Here is a 25368-nt window from a genome sequence, read left to right on the forward strand (position 1 = left end):
ATGCAGGTACACATGCTTCAAATATCAATAATGCGCATCAATTCTGTCACTACCCTGCTTTTGCGCACCACTTTCTTATATGCGTTTTTCTTGTTAACACACAGAGTACACACCGCTGTGCACAGCGCACGCACACGCAAAGTCAGCTGATCTCCTCTGATGCAGATCTGCTCCTTGATCAAGTGACATTTGTCTGGATTTTTGGCACAAGTGGCGTACGATCAGCACCGCGTCTGGATGGCCCGATTTACATACCCAGCGCAGCTGATACTCACCAGAATAATTTACTAAAATTATATGGACTCATGTTATTAAGTCCAGTTCAGTCTGTTAATGTTGATAATCGTTTCAAACGAACGTTAATAGATGTTTTGCTAAGCCTAATAACGTAAATAACAAACTTGAAATGTACCCGTCCCATTTTCCCCTTTATTGTTTTTTCTCTGTGCTGTAAATCTTCTGTCTAAGAAGAAATCTGAGGCTGCTGTTCTGAGAATGAGCTACCAAAGCTTTCTCTGAATAAATCAACAAAGATCCATTTATGGAAAGCTGTGATGAAGGCAGTTTTGTCTTTAATTATATTCAACAATATAACACATTTGACCACTTTTAAGTGATTTTTAATACAGTAAAGTTAAGGTTATATACCTAATTTCTAGTAAGTGGCCCAGCCCCTCCTATATTTTTATGTATGTGGCCCTCAGCGAAAAAAGTTTGGACACCCCTGCTGTACATACACACACACACACGCATACAGAGAGTTGCAGTTTATCCTTTGATGCGTGGGGCTTTAACACTCTCTCCACGCGTTTGGGTAAGACATCGTGGTTTCACACCAGTGAGGCTGTGCTGCCAGCAGTTTGTCCGAGGGTGTAATACTTGCAGGAGCTGAGTGGATTTGTTTTCAAGCCGGCTCTGACACTTCTTCCTCACAGCACTTCTGTCTAGTAAATAATGAAGGATGTTAATATGCTCTTTAGTTGAAGTACAGTACTGGGTTGCTGTGAGCTTTAAGACTTTATCCTCGCAGGTCTTCTATCTCATGGAATTTGTCCGCGGGTGTAATGCTTGTAGCAGCCGAGTAGGTCTGAGACTTCCTCCTTGCACCTCTTCTATCTAGTGAAGTATGAAGTATGTTAATATTGGGTTTTTGTCGAGCAGCGTCCAGGCTGGCCTGTCTCCACCTCGTTCTATAGCTCCACACTGGTATTCCTGTGCGTTATGTGTGGTTTTGTGCTTTGAGCCTCACTCTTTACGGGTATGTTAATACTGTCTTTTCATGAAGTGAAGTAGAGTTCCCCGCTGCTCAGCGGTCCTGTAAGACGGAGTTGAGAGGCTGTTACGGCTGTGTCTTCGTTGTATCTTCGGCAAGGATGGTCGCTTTTTGCTGTATTTCCTCCGACTTGCTGAAATGCAAGTCAAATACACGAGTATTTGTCCATTTGCTCCACACGCAGCAACAAGAAGTCAAGCAGTCAAAACTTGCACCAAGTGAGACATTTTACCTTCAGTGTAACATTTACCTTCATCAATTATACCAGATACACATTGGTAAGAAAGACTTCATGGTTACAACACGTGTGCATGTATATCAAAGACCATATAAAAACATGAATACAAAAAAGTACAGTAAGAAAGACTTAGCTTCATGGTTTTACAACACTTCTTCTGTGTAACAGAAGTGTCAAGTGTATGCCCTGTGGTCGTTAGCAGTAAAGGACAGCTCCGTGCTGTAGGTCGTCGCGCGCCGACCTACAGCACGGAGCTGTCTAGGCTACAGCACGGAGCTTTCCGTCCTACAGCACGGAGCTGTCCTCTGACTGTGGTACAGCACAGTCAGAGGACAGCTCTGTGCTACAGCAATTGCTTGTTGTACACTGACGACAGGAGACATGCTGTTTTGTTGAAGTGCAAGAGTAACTTTTATTGAGCCGTTTCTTCTCTCGTCATATCTCAGCGTCGGAGGTACATAGAGCTATGAAAATCGCAGTAATAGTTCACCAAAGCCCGCTATGCTGCTATCCCACCTAGTTTTTGAGTTACACGACGTTTTATAACACCAAAAAAGAGCGTTTTTCGCCTCTCACCGCGATCTAATTCTGACTGTACATGACTCTGTTTTCCAAGCGCCCGCCCCCTTTGCCAATGGCGCAGTTGGTAATGACACTGGTCTGCAGCCCAAAGGTCGTGGGTTCGATTCCATCTTGGTCAACATTTTTTTTTTCATTACAAATTAATACACTATCACGGACCAGTAATTCATATTGTTAATTTATTACAATTCTGCAAAGTTTTATGATTTTAGCAGCTATTCTAATATGGACCTCAGATTCTTGTAAACGCACCATGGCAGAAATACATAGAAGCACACAGCCTGATGAAGCAGACAGAAGCAGTACCTCTGATTGGTGGACTGAAATTGAGCAGAACCAGGTTGTTCTGCCTCTTTTCACCCGAAAGTTCAGTGTTTTCACCTCTTATCAGCACAAATCTCAGCCTCTTCTGCTGTTTTTAATCAGAATTTTCAGCTTTTTCACCTTTTTTCAGTTACGTGAGAACCAGTTTGGCTCAATGAGTAGCTGAAAAACTTCAGCCTCTTCTGCTCTTTCAGAAGAATTTCAGCTTTTTCACCTCTTTTCAGCACAATTTCAGCCTTTTCACCTGTTTCTAGCATACAGTTCTGCTTCTTCACCTCTTTTCACAACAATTGAGCTTCTTCGGCCCCCTGCATATTTTTTCTCTCATTATATCTCTCATTGGGAGAAGAACTGCTTTGGCTCAGTGAGATGAGCAGCTGCTGTGAGATCTATTGGTGCAGGTTTGAATCCTACTTGTGGTTGTTAGCACACTTCTGCTCTGCTTGCATGCACTCTGCTTTAGTGACACTGTTCAGTGTACCCTTTCAAATAAAGCAGTTTTCAGCAAAGAGTTCAGCTTCTACACAGTGTTTTCAACCGATAGTTCTCATTCTTCTGCTGTTTTCCGATACCACTGCAAGGCATTCTCACAGCAAATGCAACTTTTTCTAGTTGTCGTTGTACTTGTGTTGCCATAAGCACTCGAACTCTCGACGTTCACCTCGACACACTATTTGCCAGCGCACTATCGTAGTGAGCTAAACTGGCAGAAGTGACTGTAGCGCGCTTTGTGGGTTAAAGAACCTCTGAGCGGACCGTGATTTGGCGTATACTTTGATTCCTGTACACAGATGCACACGGACACTATTAAAACATTCCTTCTCAACACACACGTTAGAAATACATTCACATTTCTTTACTGTCTTCGTGCGCTGACACATAGCCACAAAGAATCAGCACGAGCACTGGCTTTAACACTCGCTCCGCTGACACCTTCTAGCCTTGTGTCCCTTTAGTCCGCATCTGGACTACACAGTTGTGCACTAAAGGGAATACACATCTTCGTGTTCCTGACTCGTTTGTATTTTCACACGCGGGATTTGAACCCGGTCGTACACGCTGTCATCTGATGTGGTGGCGCCCACTCTCTCAGTGCTCTCATAGCTCCATAGTTTTCCAATGAATTCGGCAAAAGTCATTGCAAATTCACTTTGTGTGACATGATCCTGGCACTTCTTGCGAACCAGTGCTACAAATTGTCCCTCGCTCAATGTCTCACCAGCATTTCTCAGGGCAGCGGTGGCACCCTAGGTGGCAAAAACACTTTACTTTCTCTGGGCAGTCTCAGCTACTCTGGGCCCATAACCTGTTAGCAGAGGTGAAACTACGCAGGAATTCTGGCGTGAATATCGAGACTGCACCGAGGACAACTGTGGAGGAAATAAACACACAATAGCCTGAATCCATTTTCTCACTTGAACTCATTCGCAAGAGAGAGAAGCTTTATTGACGATCACCAGCATATACATGCGCATCACAAGTCAATCACAATGCATCTTATCCGCTATTTCCACCTCGCGTTATATACTCTCTCCAATAACGCACACGTTTTCTGCGTGTGTGCTATAATAAATCAAGATGTCCTTCTTACAGTTGAGAGCATATTTTTATCTGTGTCATCACTTTATGAAAACTCTGAAACTTAACAGACAAATTCTCGTGGGTAACTTTTCTTTTAAACCGAGCACACGGATAATGCTTGGACGTCCAACTCCATGCGTCTTTGCGTTCAGCCGTCACACAGGGGGCAGGTCAACGGTGATCCTTCGAACTTGGCCATCTCTCTGTAACGTGAGAGTGATCCCACGCAGCTGAATGGTCAGAGTCAGAGGTGGAAGCCTGGTCGTGACCGAATACAGAATTTGCCCGCAGGTGCAGAAAACTCTGCGGCTCAGCCAGTAGAGGAAATTCTTCATGTCAATGAGAGCGCGCACCGCGCTGTCACTGAATCCATTCAGCCACGCGTTTGGGTAAGACATCGTGGTTTCACACCAGTGAGGCTGTGCTGCCAGCAGTTTGTCCGAGGGTGTAATACTTGCAGGAGCTGAGTGGATTTGTTTTCAAGCCGGCTCTGAGACTGCTTCCTCACAGCACTTCTGTCTAGTAAATACTGAAGGATGTTAATATGCTCTTTAGTTGAAGTACAGTACTGGGTTGCTGTGAGCTTTAAGACTTTCTCCTCACAGGTCTTCTATCTCGTGGAGTTTGTCCGCGAGTGTAATGCTTGTAGCAGCCGAGTAGGTCTGAGACTTCCTCCTTGCACCTCTTCTATCAGGTGAAGTATGAAGTATGTTAATATTGGGTTTTTGTCGAGCAGCGTCCAGGCTGGCCTGTCTCCACCTCGTTCTATAGCTCCACACTGGTATTCCTGTGCGTTATGTGTGGTTTTGTGCTTTGAGCCTGAGCTTCGAGCTGACCGTCCTACAGCACTGAGCTGACCGTCCCACAGGACGGCGCTTACCGTCCTACAGCACGGCGCTTACCGTCCTACAGCTCCGAGCTTACCGTCCTACAGCACCGAGCTGACCGTCCTACAGCTCCGAGCTGACCGTCCTACAGCTCCGAGCTCACCGTCCTACAGCACGGCGCTTACCGTCCTACAGCTCCGAGCTCACCGTCCTACAGCACGGCGCTTACCGTCCTACAGCTCCGAGCTGACCGTCCTACAGCACCGAGCTGACCGTCCTACAGCTCCGAGCTCACCGTCCTACAGCACGGCGCTTACCGTCCTACAGCTCCGAGCTTACCGTCCTACAGCACGGAGCTATCCGGCCGACAGCAATTGCTTGTTGATGTACACAGACGGACAGGAGACATGCTGTTTTGTTGAAGTGCGAGAGTAACTTTTATTGATATTATTGTCATTTTATTTGTGTTGCCATAGGCAAACTCACCCGTTTGTAGATTAAACTTGGATTATTTATCACAAAAGAAGACATAAGCGTATAAGCACCAAAAACTCCCCGGGTGCCCTTCAGCAAACCAGAATACATTATACATGAGTATAAAAACAAAAACAATTACAATGTGAGACACAATACCAGTAACATACGCATTTGTACATAACGCTTTAGGCACCAAGTGAGAAACATTACCTTCAGTGTAGCATTTACCTTCATCAATTATACCAGATACACATTGGTAGGAAAGACTTCATGGTGTACTCTCGTATTCTTAAATTAACTTCTCTTTTGTTTTTTGGGATCAATGAAGCTTATTCCTTAACAGTACCACTACACGCGAAAATTAACACTAGTGTCTACAGTGCAGTAAATCATGTCATACACATTGTAGAGCAATGTAACCCTCCTTTAATTTGCCAAACAATGAAAACAATAAAATAATAAAATGGCAGGTTTCAGTATTCAGGCAAAGCAAAACACACACAGCAATTTACCAGCTGTACACAGAATCTCCTCATATACAGTGTAAACCACCAGTGATAAAATAATTGAATGCAGTAGCACAAAGATGAGGAGGGTCCGTGATCTCCACAAGCTACCTGTTTTAGCTTCCCACGTTGCCAGAGGTACTCAGAGTGACGCGGGCACTCAGAGTGACTATCTGGGGTCCGTCTGTCGCTATCCAGTTCGGTAACGATCCTCTGCAGCTTTTTTACGTTCCACAACTTTAGCAAAACGGCAGTCTACAGTAGTCTTTATTAGCGAACGGCTGGGTTAGCCTCACTTTTACTCAATGCGTGCACGGCCGCAGGAAACAAAACACACAGTCCAGCAGACTCACGCTGAAACTTTACGTGTTATGTCACTAGCTTACCGACACTGTGTCTTATCTTTCCGAAAAGTCAAAACACACTTACTAGTACATAAAAACAAGCTAACTTCTCCACATACTCCGTGTAACTCACGCACCACCCTCTCTCCTCGCGCTCTCTTTTTCCTTTTTCCTTCTCCACCCTGTGTTACCTTCACAGACCATATCCCCGTAGGAAATTACACTTTTCATAAGAAATTCACAAGAAAAGAAAGATAACTTATTTTAAACAATGCAAACACGTTTTTAATCATTTTACATGAACTTTTATCTTTTTAATGTACAAGAAAGTTGAACAAATGAATTTAACTCTTTGGTATTTATATTCTTAGACTTTACTTATCTTTTACTATTCATTCTTCTTTTTAACCCGGGTTACAGTAAAGCTATCTGTCCTACAGCACCGAGCTGACCGTCCCACAGGACGGCGCTTACCGTCCTACAGCACCGAGCTGACCGTCCTACAGCTCCGAGCTCACCGTCCTACAGCTCCGAGCTCACCGTCCTACAGCACGGCGCTTACCGTCCTACAGCTCCGAGCTTACCGTCCTACAGCTCCGAGCTCACCGTCCTACAGCTCCGAGCTTACCGTCCTACAGCACCGAGCTCACCGTCCTACAGCTCCGAGCTCACCGTCCTACAGCACGGCGCTCACCGTCCTACAGCACGGAGCTATGCAGCCGACAGCAATTGCTTGTTGATGTACACAGACGGACAGGAGACATGCTGTTTTGTTGAAGTGCGAGAGTAACTTTTATTGATATTATTGTCATTTTATTTGTGTTGCCATAGGCAAACTCACCCGTTTGTAGATTACACTTGGATTATTTATCACAAAAGAAGATATAAGTACGGTGGCTGGGAAGTGCAAAGCACATTTACAACATAGACAACAAAATAACATTTTAGAAAACACTTCTACATAAAAAAAAGGCAAATAAAAAAATTGACAACAAAATAACAAGTCCGCAACAAATTAACAAGTGGCTCTTGACGGAAAGGGATTGTCTGAAATACCGGAAGTGACTCAACAATGTTTCTGGCCCAAACAAAGCGCTAGCGGAAGAGGAGCGAAAGCACACGGATAACACCAGCTATGGTTCGTACTTGCTGTGCGGTCGGTTGTAATGTTAGATCGCACGACCGGCAAGGGAATAAGCTTGAAATGGTTTATCTTTTCATTCTTTCCCCACCTGGAAGCAACATGAGGCAGCTCATGTATCAGATGTTACCAAAAGAAGACGTCTAGTCTGGATAGCAGCTGTGAGACGAGCTGATATCCAGCTCTCTTCCATCTCCAAATATCTGTTGGTGCTCCAGATATTTTCATTCCGGTAAGCTCTAAATATGTTCATATCACTCTTTATAGCCTATTAGTTTTATTTTCGATGCACTCTGAGGTCATAGCAAATTAGAACAAACATCCTAATGAGTGATTTTGCAGAACTACGTTCTATTTATACAGTTGCTAATTATTTGGCATTATTGCAGGCAAACCAGCCTATGAAATGGATGAAACACATCGTGACTGGGTTCCAGCGCTACACAAGGGGCACTCCGAAATCCCTGCTTCAAACATACCGCCATGCCAATCAGATTACTTCTTCCCTGTGAGGGTGAAGATGTGACCCTTCTGGATAAGATGGTGAAGGTTTGCTGCGTTTTGGTGAACAGTGTGGTAGTAAAACCAGGGAAAAATGAAACTTGCGCCTGTTAAATATTCTTAAGTCTTGCGCTGTATAAATAGCAGTAGTTTTTCAAAAGATACAGTAAATTAAGTAGTGATAGTATTTGGTGATATCATGTAAACGCTGTCATGATTTTGTGTAAACATTTTGTCATTTGTAAACTATAAATGACATTGATTCTACATTGTAACTGATGTGATGTTCTATAAAGTGGTTTTAATAAAAAACAAAAGGCAAAAATTAGTTTGTTTCTTTATTCAACGTTTGAACAGTGGTACTCAGTCAGCACATATTCAGTAAATGCAAATTATTTACATGGCAGTGCACTTCAGGCATAAATCTAGACCCCTAAAATAAAACATTATGGGTCATTCCCACATCCCACAGCTTTACTGTGTTCCAGCAAAGTATCCAATAGCAGTGACAACACCTCCACAATAGCAGGTGGGATTTTTCTTTTTTGAGGACGGCTCCTTTTACCTGTCACTGCGGATGTTCTGTTTATGTTTTGATCAAGAGACATTTTTTGGGCAGCTGTAGAGGAGAAGTCTATCTTATGGCCATCCTCTGGCTGTATCTTGGTCATATTACCAGGCAAAACCCAGTATGTAGGTTCATCTGTAACAGTCCTGGTGCCACGGATCCGCACTGTGGCTTCTACTTCCAACAGAAGAGCAGCGACATAGGTGCAGATCTCCACGACTCCGCCCTTACAGGTGCAGTGGGTGGCTTCAACCTGTGACGCTCACAACGGCCCATGGCTGCAATGCTGGTTCATTCAGTGTTTGAGAGTGCAGTACCTGAAACACACACAGACAAAGTTAATTTAAAGACAAGGACTTTAATGAGCCAAGGCCGACATAAATGTGTTTTATCTACTTTTTAATCCATTTATCATAAACGTAACAACATGTTTAGAAAGTTAGCACATACATGTAATTTTTCTTCTTTTTTTATGTATCCATCTATAGAACGCTGCATGTTATATTCCAAATCTCCCTGTTCTCTTTCAGAAACCTGCCAGGAGAGAATGAACCTAAAGTATGTAATGCAAGGATGTAATCACTTTCAAGATGGAGAAAGCATAAAGTTTGACTTTAAGAGACAATTATGGACACGTAATATGATAAGGAGATTCTGCAGGTCATTAATCAATGTATAAAAATAAAATAAAATGTATTTTTAGTGACACAGGACACAAACATGGAAGCAAGATACATAATTAGGATTATTTATAATAAACATTAATAATTCACTGCAGTTTCTTTAACCATACAGAATAACTAAATCCTTCATGACAATATCACATCAATGCACTGAACTCACTATGTTATCCATCTAACAGAGCCTCCACATGTTCTCACTGTAATTTCCCCTCATGAATGAATTTATGCTTGCACTAATTTGAATGTTCGGGGGAAAATCAAACGCATTTTACTCGCAGTACTCAAGCTGACTTACCTTTGTTTGAATGACGACGTACTCACAAATCTTGTACAAAATCTTTGGTGAATTGGATGTCTCCCTCCAGAAATTTACCTGCCCCCGTCACACAGGGGACAGGTCAACGGTGATCCTTCGAACTTGGCCATCTCTCTGTAACGTGAGAGTGATCCCAGGCAGCTGAATGGTCAGAGTCAGAGGTGGAAGCCTGGTCGTGACCGAATACAGAATTTGCCCGCAGGTACAGAAAACTCTGCGGCTCAGCCAGTAGAGGAAATTCTTCATGTCAATGAGAGCGCGCACCGCGCTGTCACTGAATCCATTCAGCCACGCGTTTGGGTAAGACATCGTGGTTTCACACCAGTGAGGCTGTGCTGCCAGCAGTTTGTCCGAGGGTGTAATACTTGCAGGAGCTGAGTGGATTTGTTTTCAAGCCGGCTCTGAGACTGCTTCCTCACAGCACTTCTGTCTAGTAAATAATGAAGGATGTTAATATGCTCTTTAGTTGAAGTACAGTACTGGGTTGCTGTGAGCTTTAAGACTTTCTCCTCGCAGGTCTTCTATCTCGTGGAATTTGTCCGCGGGTGTAATGCTTGTAGCAGCCGAGTAGGTCTGAGACTTCCTCCTTGCACCTCTTCTATCAGGTGAAGTATGAAGTATGTTAATATTGGGTTTTTGTCGAGCAGCGTCCAGGCTGGCCTGTCTCCACCTCGTTCTATAGCTCCACACTGGTATTCCTGTGCGTTATGTGTTGTTTTGTGCTTTGAGCCTCACTCTTTACGGGTATGTTAATACTGTCTTTTCATGAAGTGGAGTCAACCGCTGCTCAGCGGTCCTGTAAGACGGAGTTGAGAGGCTGTCACGGCTGTCTTCGTTGTATCTTCGTCGAGCATGGTCGCTTTTTGCTGTATTTCCTCCGACTTGCTGAAATGCAAGTCAAATACACGAGTATTTGTCCATTTGCTCCACACGCAGCAACAACAAGTCAAGCAGTCAAAACTTGCTGTGGGAAGGCGAGGACTCGAACTCGCGGCGTTCACCTCGACACACTACTTGCCAGCGCACTATCGCAGTGAGCTAAAGTGGCAGAAGTGAGTGGAGCGCGCTGTGTGGGTTTAAGAACCTGTGAGCGGACCGTGATTTGGCATATACTTTGATTCCTGTATACACACAGATGCGCACGGATACTTTTAAAACATTCTTTCTCAACATACACGTTAAAAATACATTCACATTTCTTTACTGTCTTCGTGCGCTGACACATAGCCACAAAGTATCAGCGCAAGCACTGGCTTTAACACTCGCTCCGCTGACACCTTCTAGCCTTGTGTCCCTTTAGTCCGCATCTGGACTACACAGTTGTGCACGAAAGGGAATACACATCTTCGTGTTCCTGGCTCCTCGCTCGTTTGTATTTTCACACGCGGGTTTTGAACCCGGTCGTGGACGCTGTCATCTGATGTGGTGGCGCCCACTCTCTCAGTGCTCTCGTAGCTCCATAGTTTTCCAATTAATTCGGCAAAAGTCATTGCAAATTCACTTTGTGTGACATGATCCTGGCACTTCTTGCGAACCAGTGCTACAAATTGTCCCTCGCTCAATGTCTCACCAGCATTTCTCAGGGCAGCGGTGGCGCCCTAGGTGGCAAAAACACTTTACTTTCTCTAGGCAGTCTACTCTGGGCCCATAACCTGTTAGCAGAGGTGAAACTACGCAGGAATTCTGGCGTGAATATCGAGACTGCACCGAGGACAACTGTGGAGGAAATAAACACACAATAGCCTAAATCCATTTTCTCACTTGAACTCATTCGCAAGAGAGAGAAGCTTTATTGACGATCACCAGCATATACATGCGCATCACATGTCAATCACAATGCATCTTATCCGCTATTTCCACCTCGCGTTATATACTCTCTCCAATAACGCACACGTTTTCTGCGTGTGTGCTATAATAAATAAAGATGTCCTTCTTACAGTTGAGAGCATATTTTTTATCTGTGTCATCACTTTATGAAAACTCTGAAACTTAACAGACAAATTCTCGTGGGTAACTTTTCTTTTAAACCGAGCACACGGATAATGCTTGGACGTCCAACTCCATGCGTCTTTGCGTTCAGCCGTCACACAGGGGCAGGTCAACGGTGATCCTTCGAACTTGGCCATCTCTCTGTAACGTGAGAGTGATCCCAGGCAGCTGAATGGTCAGAGTCAGAGGTGGAAGCCTGGTCGTGACCGAATACAGAATTTGCCCGCAGGTACAGAAAACTCTGCGGCTCAGCCAGTAGAGGAAATTCTTCATGTCAATGAGAGCGCGCACCGCGCTGTCACTGAATCCATTCAGCCACGCGTTTGGGTAAGACATCGTGGTTTCACACCAGTGAGGCTGCGCTGCCAGCAGTTTGTCCGAGGGTGTAATACTTGCAGGAGCTGAGTGGATTTGTTTTCAAGCCGGCTCTGAGACTGCTTCCTCACAGCACTTCTGTCTAGTAAATAATGAAGGATGTTAATATGCTCTTTAGTTGAAGTACAGTACTGGGTTGCTGTGAGCTTTAAGACTTTCTCCTCGCAGGTCTTCTATCTCGTGGAATTTGTCCGCGGGTGTAATGCTTGTAGCAGCCGAGTAGGTCTGAGACTTCCTCCTTGCACCTCTTCTATCTAGTGAAGTATGAAGTATGTTAATATTGGGTTTTGTCGAGCAGCGTCCAGGCTGGCCTGTCTCCACCTCGTTCTATAGCTCCACACTGGTATTCCTGTGCGTTATGTGTTGTTTTGTGCTTTGAGCCTCACTCTTTACGGGTATGTTAATACTGTCTTTTCATGAAGTGGAGTCAACCGCTGCTCAGCGGTCCTGTAAGACGGAGTTGAGAGGCTGTTACGGCTGTGTCTTCGTCGAGCATGGTCGCTTTTGCTGTATTTCCTCCGACTTGCTGAAATGCAAGTCAAATACACGAGTATTTGTCCATTTGCTCCACACGCAGCAACAACAAGTCAAGCAGTCAAAACTTGCTGTGGGAAGGCGAGGACTCGAACTCGCGGCGTTCACCTCGACACACTACTTGCCAGCGCACTATCGCAGTGAGCTAAAGTGGCAGAAGTGAGTGGAGCGCGCTGTGTGGGTTTAAGAACCTGTGAGCGGACCGTGATTTGGCATATACTTTGATTCCTGTATACACACAGATGCGCACGGATACTTTTAAAACATTCCTTCTCAACACACACGTTAAAGATGCATTCACATTTCTTTACTGTCTTCGTGCGCTGACACATAGCCACAAAGTATCAGCGCAAGCACTGGCTTTAACACTCGCTCCGCTGACACCTTCTAGCCTTGTGTCCCTTTAGTCCGCATCTGGACTACACAGTTGTGCACTAAAGGGAATACACATCTTCGTGTTCCTGGCTCCTCGCTCGTTTGTATTTTCACACGCGGGTTTTGAACCCGGTCGTGCACGCTGTCATCTGACGTGGTGGCGCCCACTCTCTCAGTGCTCTCGTAGCTCCATAGTTTTCCAGTGAATTCGGCAAAAGTCATTGCAAATTCACTTTGTGTGACATGATCCTGGCACTTCTTGCGAACCAGTGCTACAAATTGTACCTCACTCAATGTCTCACCAGCATTTCTCAGGGCAGCGGTGGCGCCCTAGGTGGCAAAAACACTTTACTTTCTCTAGGCAGTCTCAGCTACTCTGGGCCCATAACCTGTTAGCAGAGGTGAAACTACGCAGGAATTCTGGCGTGAATATCGAGACTGCACCGAGGACAACTGTGGAGGAAATAAACACACAATAGCCTGAATCCATTTTCTCACTTGAACTCATTCGCAAGAGAGAGAAGCTTTATTGACGATCACCAGCATATACATGCGCATCACATGTCAATCACAATGCATCTTATCCGCTATTTCCACCTCGCGTTATATACTCTCTCCAATAACGCACACGTTTTCTGCGTGTGTGCTATAATAAATAAAGATGTCCTTCTTACAGTTGAGAGCATATTTTTTTTTATCTGTGTCATCACTTTATGAAAACTCTGAAACTTAACAGACAAATTCTCGTGGGTAACTTTTCTTTTAAACCGAGCACACGGATAATGCTTGGACGTCCAACTCCATGCGTCTTTGCGTTCAGCCGTCACACAGGGGCAGGTCAACGGTGATCCTTCGAACTTGGCCATCTCTCTGTAACGTGAGAGTGATCCCAGGCAGCTGAATGGTCAGAGTCAGAGGTGGAAGCCTGGTCGTGACCGAATACAGAATTTGCCCGCAGGTACAGAAAACTCTGCGGCTCAGCCAGTAGAGGAAATTCTTCATGTCAATGAGAGCGCGCACCGCGCTGTCACTGAATCCATTCAGCCACGCGTTTGGGTAAGACATCGTGGTTTCACACCAGTGAGGCTGCGCTGCCAGCAGTTTGTCCGAGGGTGTAATACTTGCAGGAGCTGAGTGGATTTGTTTTCAAGCCGGCTCTGAGACTGCTTCCTCACAGCACTTCTGTCTAGTAAATAATGAAGGATGTTAATATGCTCTTTAGTTGAAGTACAGTACTGGGTTGCTGTGAGCTTTAAGACTTTCTCCTCGCAGGTCTTCTATCTCGTGGAATTTGTCCGCGGGTGTAATGCTTGTAGCAGCCGAGTAGGTCTGAGACTTCCTCCTTGCACCTCTTCTATCTAGTGAAGTATGAAGTATGTTAATATTGGGTTTTTGTCGAGCAGCGTCCAGGCTGGCCTGTCTCCACCTCGTTCTATAGCTCCACACTGGTATTCCTGTGCGTTATGTGTTGTTTTGTGCTTTGAGCCTCACTCTTTACGGGTATGTTAATACTGTCTTTTCATGAAGTGGAGTCAACCGCTGCTCAGCGGTCCTGTAAGACGGAGTTGAGAGGCTGTTACGGCTGTGTCTTCGTTGTATCTTCGTCGAGCATGGTCGCTTTTGCTGTATTTCCTCCGACTTGCTGAAATGCAAGTCAAATACACGAGTATTTGTCCATTTGCTCCACACGCAGCAACAACAAGTCAAGCAGTCAAAACTTGCTGCGGGAAGGCGAGGACTCGAACTCGCGGCGTTCAGCTCGACACACTACTTGCCAGCGCACTATCGCAGTGAGCTAAAGTGGCAGAAGTGAGTGGAGCGCGCTGTGTGGGTTTAAGAACCTGTGAGCGGGCCGTGATTTGGCATATACTTTGATTCCTGTATACACACAGATGCGCACGGATACTTTTAAAACATTCCTTCTCAACACACACGTTAAAGATGCATTCACATTTCTTTACTGTCTTCGTGCGCTGACACATAGCCACAAAGTATCAGCGCAAGCACTGGCTTTAACACTAGCTCCGCTGACACCTTCTAGCCTTGTGTCCCTTTAGTCCGCATCTGGACTACACAGTTGTGCACTAAAGGGAATACACATCTTCGTGTTCCTGGCTCCTCGCTCGTTTGTATTTTCACACGCGGGTTTTGAACCCGGTCGTGGACGCTGTCATCTGATGTGGTGGCGCCCACTCTCTCAGTGCTCTCGTAGCTCCATAGTTTTCCAATTAATTCGGCAAAAGTCATTGCAAATTCACTTTGTGTGACATGATCCTGGCACTTCTTGCGAACCAGTGCTACAAATTGTCCCTCGCTCAATGTCTCTCCAGCATTTCTCAGGGCAGCGGTGGCGCCCTAGGTGGCAAAAACACTTTACTTTCTCTAGGCAGTCTCAGCTACTCTGGGCCCATAACCTGTTAGCAGAGGTGAAACTACGCAGGAATTCTGGCGTGAATATCGAGACTGCACCGAGGACAACTGTGGAGGAAATAAACACACACAATAGCCTGAATCCATTTTCTCACTTGAACTCATTCGCAAGAGAGAGAAGCTTTATTGACGATCACCAGCATATACATGCGCATCACATGTCAATCACAATGCATCTTATCCGCTATTTCCACCTCGCGTTATATACTCTCTCCAATAACGCACACGTTTTCTGCGTGTGTGCTATAATAAATAAAGATGTCCTTCTTACAGTTGAGAGCATATTTTTTTATCTGTGTCATCACTTTATGAAAACTCTGAAACTTAACAGACAAATTCTCGTGGGTAACTTTTCTTTTAAACCGAGCACACGGATAATGCTTGGACGTCCAACTCCATGCGTCTTTGCGTTCAGCCGTCACACAGGGGCAGGTCAACGGTGATCCTTCGAACTTGGCCATCTCTCTGTAACGTGAGAGTGATCCCAGGCAGCTGAATGGTCAGAGTCAGAGGTGGAAGCCTGGTCGTGACCGAATACAGAATTTGCCCGCAGGTACAGAAAACTCTGCGGCTCAGCCAGTAGAGGAAATTCTTCATGTCAATGAGAGCGCGCACCGCGCTGTCACTGAATCCATTCAGCCACGCGTTTGGGTAAGACATCGTGGTTTCACACCAGTGAGGCTGCGCTGCCAGCAGTTTGTCCGAGGGTGTAATACTTGCAGGAGCTGAGTGGATTTGTTTTCAAGCCGGCTCTGAGACTGCTTCCTCACAGCACTTCTGTCTAGTAAATAATGAAGGATGTTAATATGCTCTTTAGTTGAAGTACAGTACTGGGTTGCTGTGAGCTTTAAGACTTTCTCCTCGCAGGTCTTCTATCTCGTGGAATTTGTCCGCGGGTGTAATGCTTGTAGCAGCCGAGTAGGTCTGAGACTTCCTCCTTGCACCTCTTCTATCTAGTGAAGTATGAAGTATGTTAATATTGGGTTTTTGTCGAGCAGCGTCCAGGCTGGCCTGTCTCCACCTCGTTCTATAGCTCCACACTGGTATTCCTGTGCGTTATGTGTTGTTTTGTGCTTTGAGCCTCACTCTTTACGGGTATGTTAATACTGTCTTTTCATGAAGTGGAGTCAACCGCTGCTCAGCGGTCCTGTAAGACGGAGTTGAGAGGCTGTTACGGCTGTGTCTTCGTTGTATCTTCGTCGAGCATGGTCGCTTTTTGCTGTATTTCCTCCGACTTGCTGAAATGCAAGTCAAATACACGAGTATTTGTCCATTTGCTCCACACGCAGCAACAACAAGTCAAGCAGTCAAAACTTGCTGCGGGAAGGCGAGGACTCGAACTCGCGGCGTTCAGCTCGACACACTACTTGCCAGCGCACTATCGCAGTGAGCTAAAGTGGCAGAAGTGAGTGGAGCGCGCTGTGTGGGTTTAAGAACCTGTGAGCGGGCCGTGATTTGGCATATACTTTGATTCCTGTATACACACAGATGCGCACGGATACTTTTAAAACATTCCTTCTCAACACACACGTTAAAGATGCATTCACATTTCTTTACTGTCTTCGTGCGCTGACACATAGCCACAAAGTATCAGCGCAAGCACTGGCTTTAACACTAGCTCCGCTGACACCTTCTAGCCTTGTGTCCCTTTAGTCCGCATCTGGACTACACAGTTGTGCACTAAAGGGAATACACATCTTCGTGTTCCTGGCTCCTCGCTCGTTTGTATTTTCACACGCGGGTTTTGAACCCGGTCGTGGACGCTGTCATCTGATGTGGTGGCGCCCACTCTCTCAGTGCTCTCGTAGCTCCATAGTTTTCCAATTAATTCGGCAAAGTCATTGCAAATTCACTTTGTGTGACATGATCCTGGCACTTCTTGCGAACCAGTGCTACAAATTGTCCCTCGCTCAATGTCTCACCAGCATTTCTCAGGGCAGCGGTGGCGCCCTAGGTGGCAAAAACACTTTACTTTCTCTAGGCAGTCTCAGCTACTCTGGGCCCATAACCTGTTAGCAGAGGTGAAACTACGCAGGAATTCTGGCGTGAATATCGAGACTGCACCGAGGACAACTGTGGAGGAAATAAACACACAATAGCCTAAATCCATTTTCTCACTTGAACTCATTCGCAAGAGAGAAGCTTTATTGACGATCACCAGCATATACATGCGCATCACATGTCAATCACAATGCATCTTATCCGCTATTTCCACCTCGCGTTATATACTCTCTCCAATAACGCACACGTTTTCTGCGTGTGTGCTATAATAAATAAAGATGTCCTTCTTACAGTTGAGAGCATATTTTTATCTGTGTCATCACTTTATGAAAACTCTGAAACTTAACAGACAAATTCTCGTGGGTAACTTTTCTTTAAACCGAGCACACGGATAATGCTTGGACGTCCAACTCCATGCGTCTTTGCGTTCAGCCGTCACACAGGGGCAGGTCAACGGTGATCCTTCGAACTTGGCCATCTCTCTGTAACGTGAGAGTGATCCCAGGCAGCTGAATGGTCAGAGTCAGAGGTGGAAGCCTGGTCGTGACCGAATACAGAATTTGCCCGCAGGTACAGAAAACTCTGCGGCTCAGCCAGTAGAGGAAATTCTTCATGTCAATGAGAGCGCGCACCGCGCTGTCACTGAATCCATTCAGCCACGCGTTTGGGTAAGACATCGTGGTTTCACACCAGTGAGGCTGCGCTGCCAGCAGTTTGTCCGAGGGTGTAATACTTGCAGGAGCTGAGTGGATTTGTTTTCAAGCCGGCTCTGAGACTGCTTCCTCACAGCACTTCTGTCTAGTAAATAATGAAGGATGTTAATATGCTCTTTAGTTGAAGTACAGTACTGGGTTGCTGTGAGCTTTAAGACTTTCTCCTCGCAGGTCTTCTATCTCGTGGAATTTGTCCGCGGGTGTAATGCTTGTAGCAGCCGAGTAGGTCTGAGACTTCCTCCTTGCACCTCTTCTATCTAGTGAAGTATGAAGTATGTTAATATTGGGTTTTTGTCGAGCAGCGTCCAGGCTGGCCTGTCTCCACCTCGTTCTATAGCTCCACACTGGTATTCCTGTGCGTTATGTGTTGTTTTGTGCTTTGAGCCTCACTCTTTACGGGTATGTTAATACTGTCTTTTCATGAAGTGGAGTCAACCGCTGCTCAGCGGTCCTGTAAGACGGAGTTGAGAGGCTGTTACGGCTGTGTCTTCGTCGAGCATGGTCGCTTTTTGCTGTATTTCCTCCGACTTGCTGAAATGCAAGTCAAATACACGAGTATTTGTCCATTTGCTCCACACGCAGCAACAACAAGTCAAGCAGTCAAAACTTGCTGTGGGAAGGCGAGGACTCGAACTCGCGGCGTTCACCTCGACACACTACTTGCCAGCGCACTATCGCAGTGAGCTAAAGTGGCAGAAGTGAGTGGAGCGCGCTGTGTGGTTTAAGAACCTGTGAGCGGACCGTGATTTGGCATATACTTTGATTCCTGTATACACACAGATGCGCACGGATACTTTTAAAACATTCCTTCTCAACACACACGTTAAAGATGCATTCACATTTCTTTACTGTCTTCGTGCGCTGACACATAGCCACAAAGTATCAGCGCAAGCACTGGCTTTAACACTCGCTCCGCTGACACCTTCTAGCCTTGTGTCCCTTTAGTCCGCATCTGGACTACACAGTTGTGCACGAAAGGGAATACACATCTTCGTGTTCCTGGCTCCTCGCTCGTTTGTATTTTCACACGCGGGTTTTGAACCCGGTCGTGGACGCTGTCATCTGATGTGGTGGCGCCCACTCTCTCAGTGCTCTCGTAGCTCCATAGTTTTCAATGAATTCGGCAAAAGTCATTGCAAATTCACTTTGTGTGACATGATCCTGGCACTTCTTGCGAACCAGTGCTACAAATTGTACCTCACTCAATGTCTCACCAGCATTTCTCAGGGCAGCGGTGGCGCCCTAGGTGGCAAAAACACTTTACTTTCTCTAGGCAGTCTCAGCTACTCTGGGCCCATAACCTGTTAGCAGAGGTGAAACTACGCAGGAATTCTGGCGTGAATATCGAGACTGCACCGAGGACAACTGTGGAGGAAATAAACACACAATAGCCTGAATCCATTTTCTCACTTGAACTCATTCGCAAGAGAGAGAAGCTTTATTGACGATCACCAGCATATACATGCGCATCACATGTCAATCACAATGCATCTTATCCGCTATTTCCACCTCGCGTTATATACTCTCTCCAATAACGCACACGTTTTCTGCGTGTGTGCTATAATAAATAAAGATGTCCTTCTTACAGTTGAGAGCATATTTTTTTTATCTGTGTCATCACTTTATGAAAACTCTGAAACTTAACAGACAAATTCTCGTGGGTAACTTTTCTTTTAAACCGAGCACACGGATAATGCTTGGACGTCCAACTCCATGCGTCTTTGCGTTCAGCCGTCACACAGGGGCAGGTCAACGGTGATCCTTCGAACTTGGCCATCTCTCTGTAACGTGAGAGTGATCCCAGGCAGCTGAATGGTCAGAGTCAGAGGTGGAAGCCTGGTCGTGACCGAATACAGAATTTGCCCGCAGGTACAGAAAACTCTGCGGCTCAGCCAGTAGAGGAAATTCTTCATGTCAATGAGAGCGCGCACCGCGCTGTCACTGAATCCATTCAGCCACGCGTTTGGGTAAGACATCGTGGTTTCACACCAGTGAGGCTGCGCTGCCAGCAGTTTGTCCGAGGGTGTAATACTTGCAGGAGCTGAGTGGATTTGTTTTCAAGCCGGCTCTGAGACTGCTTCCTCACAGCACTTCTGTCTAGTAAATAATGAAGGATGTTAATATGCTCTTTAGTTGAAGTACAGTACTGGGTTGCTGTGAGCTTTAAGACTTTCTCCTCGCAGGTCTTCTATCTCGTGGAATTTGTCCGCGGGTGTAATGCTTGTAGCAGCCGAGTAGGTCTGAGACTTCCTCCTTGCACCTCTTCTATCTAGTGAAGTATGAAGTATGTTAATATTGGGTTTTTGTCGAGCAGCGTCCAGGCTGGCCTGTCTCCACCTCGTTCTATAGCTCCACACTGGTATTCCTGTGCGTTATGTGTTGTTTTGTGCTTTGAGCCTCACTCTTTACGGGTATGTTAATACTGTCTTTTCATGAAGTGGAGTCAACCGCTGCTCAGCGGTCCTGTAAGACGGAGTTGAGAGGCTGTTACGGCTGTGTCTTCGTTGTATCTTCGTCGAGCATGGTCGCTTTTGCTGTATTTCCTCCGACTTGCTGAAATGCAAGTCAAATACACGAGTATTTGTCCATTTGCTCCACACGCAGCAACAACAAGTCAAGCAGTCAAAACTTGCTGCGGGAAGGCGAGGACTCGAACTCGCGGCGTTCAGCTCGACACACTACTTGCCAGCGCACTATCGCAGTGAGCTAAAGTGGCAGAAGTGAGTGGAGCGCGCTGTGTGGGTTTAAGAACCTGTGAGCGGGCCGTGATTTGGCATATACTTTGATTCCTGTATACACAGATGCGCACGGATACTTTTAAAACATTCCTTCTCAACACACACGTTAAAGATGCATTCACATTTCTTTACTGTCTTCGTGCGCTGACACATAGCCACAAAGTATCAGCGCAAGCACTGGCTTTAACACTAGCTCCGCTGACACCTTCTAGCCTTGTGTCCCTTTAGTCCGCATCTGGACTACACAGTTGTGCACTAAAGGGAATACACATCTTCGTGTTCCTGGCTCCTCGCTCGTTTGTATTTTCACACGCGGGTTTTGAACCCGGTCGTGGACGCTGTCATCTGATGTGGTGGCGCCCACTCTCTCAGTGCTCTCGTAGCTCCATAGTTTTCCAATTAATTCGGCAAAAGTCATTGCAAATTCACTTTGTGTGACATGATCCTGGCACTTCTTGCGAACCAGTGCTACAAATTGTCCCTCGCTCAATGTCTCACCAGCATTTCTCAGGGCAGCGGTGGCGCCCTAGGTGGCAAAAACACTTTACTTTCTCTAGGCAGTCTCAGCTACTCTGGGCCCATAACCTGTTAGCAGAGGTGAAACTACGCAGGAATTCTGGCGTGAATATCGAGACTGCACCGAGGACAACTGTGGAGGAAATAAACACACAATAGCCTAAATCCATTTTCTCACTTGAACTCATTCGCAAGAGAGAGAAGCTTTATTGACGATCACCAGCATATACATGCGCATCACATGTCAATCACAATGCATCTTATCCGCTATTTCCACCTCGCGTTATATACTCTCTCCAATAACGCACACGTTTTCTGCGTGTGTGCTATAATAAATAAAGATGTCCTTCTTACAGTTGAGAGCATATTTTTATCTGTGTCATCACTTTATGAAAACTCTGAAACTTAACAGACAAATTCTCGTGGGTAACTTTTCTTTTAAACCGAGCACACGGATAATGCTTGGACGTCCAACTCCATGCGTCTTTGCGTTCAGCCGTCACACAGGGGCAGGTCAACGGTGATCCTTCGAACTTGGCCATCTCTCTGTAACGTGAGAGTGATCCCAGGCAGCTGAATGGTCAGAGTCAGAGGTGGAAGCCTGGTCGTGACCGAATACAGAATTTGCCCGCAGGTGCAGAAAACTCTGCGGCTCAGCCAGTAGAGGAAATTCTTCATGTCAATGAGAGCGCGCACCGCGCTGTCACTGAATCCATTCAGCCACGCGTTTGGGTAAGACATCGTGGTTTCACACCAGTGAGGCTGCGCTGCCAGCAGTTTGTCCGAGGGTGTAATACTTGCAGGAGCTGAGTGGATTTGTTTTCAAGCCGGCTCTGAGACTGCTTCCTCACAGCACTTCTGTCTAGTAAATAATGAAGGATGTTAATATGCTCTTTAGTTGAAGTACAGTACTGGGTTGCTGTGAGCTTTAAGACTTTCTCCTCGCAGGTCTTCTATCTCGTGGAATTTGTCCGCGGGTGTAATGCTTGTAGCAGCCGAGTAGGTCTGAGACTTCCTCCTTGCACCTCTTCTATCTAGTGAAGTATGAAGTATGTTAATATTGGGTTTTGTCGAGCAGCGTCCAGGCTGGCCTGTCTCCACCTCGTTCTATAGCTCCACACTGGTATTCCTGTGCGTTATGTGTTGTTTTGTGCTTTGAGCCTCACTCTTTACGGGTATGTTAATACTGTCTTTTCATGAAGTGGAGTCAACCGCTGCTCAGCGGTCCTGTAAGACGGAGTTGAGAGGCTGTTACGGCTGTGTCTTCGTTGTATCTTCGTCGAGCATGGTCGCTTTTTGCTGTATTTCCTCCGACTTGCTGAAATGCAAGTCAAATACACGAGTATTTGTCCATTTGCTCCACACGCAGCAACAACAAGTCAAGCAGTCAAAACTTGCTGCGGGAAGGCGAGGACTCGAACTCGCGGCGTTCACCTCGACACACTACTTGCCAGCGCACTATCGCAGTGAGCTAAAGTGGCAGAAGTGAGTGGAGCGCGCTGTGTGGGTTTAAGAACCTGTGAGCGGGCCGTGATTTGGCATATACTTTGATTCCTGTATACACACAGATGCGCACGGATACTTTTAAAACATTCCTTCTCAACACACACGTTAAAGATGCATTCACATTTCTTTACTGTCTTCGTGCGCTGACACATAGCCACAAAGTATCAGCGCAAGCACTGGCTTTAACACTCGCTCCGCTGACACCTTCTAGCCTTGTGTCCCTTTAGTCCGCATCTGGACTACACAGTTGTGCACTAAAGGGAATACACATCTTCGTGTTCCTGGCTCCTCGCTCGTTTGTATTTTCACACGCGGGTTTTGAACCCGGTCGTGCACGCTGTCATCTGACGTGGTGGCGCCCACTCTCTCAGTGCTCTCGTAGCTCCATAGTTTTCCAGTGAATTCGGCAAAAGTCATTGCAAATTCACTTTGTGTGACATGATCCTGGCACTTCTTGCGAACCAGTGCTACAAATTGTCCCTCACTCAATGTCTCACCAGCATTTCTCAGGGCAGCGGTGGCGCCCTAGGTGGCAAAAACACTTTACTTTCTCTAGGCAGTCTCTGCTACTCTGGGCCCATAACCTGTTAGCAGAGGTGAAACTACGCAGGAATTCTGGCGTGAATATCGAGACTGCACCGAGGACAACTGTGGAGGAAATAAACACACAATAGCCTGAATCCATTTTCTCACTTGAACTCATTCGCAAGAGAGAGAAGCTTTATTGACGATCACCAGCATATACATGCGCATCACATGTCAATCACAATGCATCTTATCCGCTATTTCCACCTCGCGTTATATACTCTCTCCAATAACGCACACGTTTTCTGCGTGTGTGCTATAATAAATAAAGATGTCCTTCTTACAGTTGAGAGCATATTTTTTTATCTGTGTCATCACTTTATGAAAACTCTGAAACTTAACAGACAAATTCTCGTGGGTAACTTTTCTTTTAAACCGAGCACACGGATAATGCTTGGACGTCCAACTCCATGCGTCTTTGCGTTCAGCCGTCACACAGGGGCAGGTCAACGGTGATCCTTCGAACTTGGCCATCTCTCTGTAACGTGAGAGTGATCCCAGGCAGCTGAATGGTCAGAGTCAGAGGTGGAAGCCTGGTCGTGACCGAATACAGAATTTGCCCGCAGGTACAGAAAACTCTGCGGCTCAGCCAGTAGAGGAAATTCTTCATGTCAATGAGAGCGCGCACCGCGCTGTCACTGAATCCATTCAGCCACGCGTTTGGGTAAGACATCGTGGTTTCACACCAGTGAGGCTGCGCTGCCAGCAGTTTGTCCGAGGGTGTAATACTTGCAGGAGCTGAGTGGATTTGTTTTCAAGCCGGCTCTGAGACTGCTTCCTCACAGCACTTCTGTCTAGTAAATAATGAAGGATGTTAATATGCTCTTTAGTTGAAGTACAGTACTGGGTTGCTGTGAGCTTTAAGACTTTCTCCTCGCAGGTCTTCTATCTCGTGGAATTTGTCCGCGGGTGTAATGCTTGTAGCAGCCGAGTAGGTCTGAGACTTCCTCCTTGCACCTCTTCTATCTAGTGAAGTATGAAGTATGTTAATATTGGGTTTTGTCGAGCAGCGTCCAGGCTGGCCTGTCTCCACCTCGTTCTATAGCTCCACACTGGTATTCCTGTGCGTTATGTGTTGTTTTGTGCTTTGAGCCTCACTCTTTACGGGTATGTTAATACTGTCTTTTCATGAAGTGGAGTCAACCGCTGCTCAGCGGTCCTGTAAGACGGAGTTGAGAGGCTGTTACGGCTGTGTCTTCGTTGTATCTTCGTCGAGCATGGTCGCTTTTTGCTGTATTTCCTCCGACTTGCTGAAATGCAAGTCAAATACACGATATTTGTCCATTTGCTCCACACGCAGCAACAACAAGTCAAGCAGTCAAAACTTGCTGCGGGAAGGCGAGGACTCGAACTCGCGGCGTTCAGCTCGACACACTACTTGCCAGCGCACTATCGCAGTGAGCTAAAGTGGCAGAAGTGAGTGGAGCGCGCTGTGTGGGTTTAAGAACCTGTGAGCGGGCCGTGATTTGGCATATACTTTGATTCCTGTATACACACAGATGCGCACGGATACTTTTAAAACATTCCTTCTCAACACACACGTTAAAGATGCATTCACATTTCTTTACTGTCTTCGTGCGCTGACACATAGCCACAAAGTATCAGCGCAAGCACTGGCTTTAACACTAGCTCCGCTGACACCTTCTAGCCTTGTGTCCCTTTAGTCCGCATCTGGACTACACAGTTGTGCACTAAAGGGAATACACATCTTCGTGTTCCTGGCTCCTCGCTCGTTTGTATTTTCACACGCGGGTTTTGAACCCGGTCGTGGACGCTGTCATCTGATGTGGTGGCGCCCACTCTCTCAGTGCTCTCGTAGCTCCATAGTTTTCCAATTAATTCGGCAAAAGTCATTGCAAATTCACTTTGTGTGACATGATCCTGGCACTTCTTGCGAACCAGTGCTACAAATTGTCCCTCGCTCAATGTCTCACCAGCATTTCTCAGGGCAGCGGTGGCGCCCTAGGTGGCAAAAACACTTTACTTTCTCTAGGCAGTCTCAGCTACTCTGGGCCCATAACCTGTTAGCAGAGGTGAAACTACGCAGGAATTCTGGCGTGAATATCGAGACTGCACCGAGGACAACTGTGGAGGAAATAAACACACAATAGCCTAAATCCATTTTCTCACTTGAACTCATTCGCAAGAGAGAGAAGCTTTATTGACGATCACCAGCATATACATGCGCATCACATGTCAATCACAATGCATCTTATCCGCTATTTCCACCTCGCGTTATATACTC

The 25368-nt window shown here is 46.1% G+C and overlaps 1 long non-coding RNA gene across 1 annotated transcript; it reads left to right on the forward strand.

Annotated features, from left to right (window-relative positions):
- Window positions 1-4994: 4994 nt before the first annotated feature.
- On the forward strand, window positions 4995-8119 carry LOC120436214. Its single transcript, XR_005610246.1, has 2 exons — window positions 4995-7525; window positions 7683-8119. It is a non-coding gene; the product is annotated as an uncharacterized LOC120436214 (long non-coding RNA).
- The last annotated feature ends 17249 nt before the right edge of the window (window positions 8120-25368 follow it).

The sequence above is a fragment of the Oreochromis aureus genome, linkage group 3, assembly GCF_013358895.1.
Source record: "Oreochromis aureus strain Israel breed Guangdong linkage group 3, ZZ_aureus, whole genome shotgun sequence".
Classification (NCBI taxonomy): domain Eukaryota; kingdom Metazoa; phylum Chordata; class Actinopteri; order Cichliformes; family Cichlidae; genus Oreochromis; species Oreochromis aureus.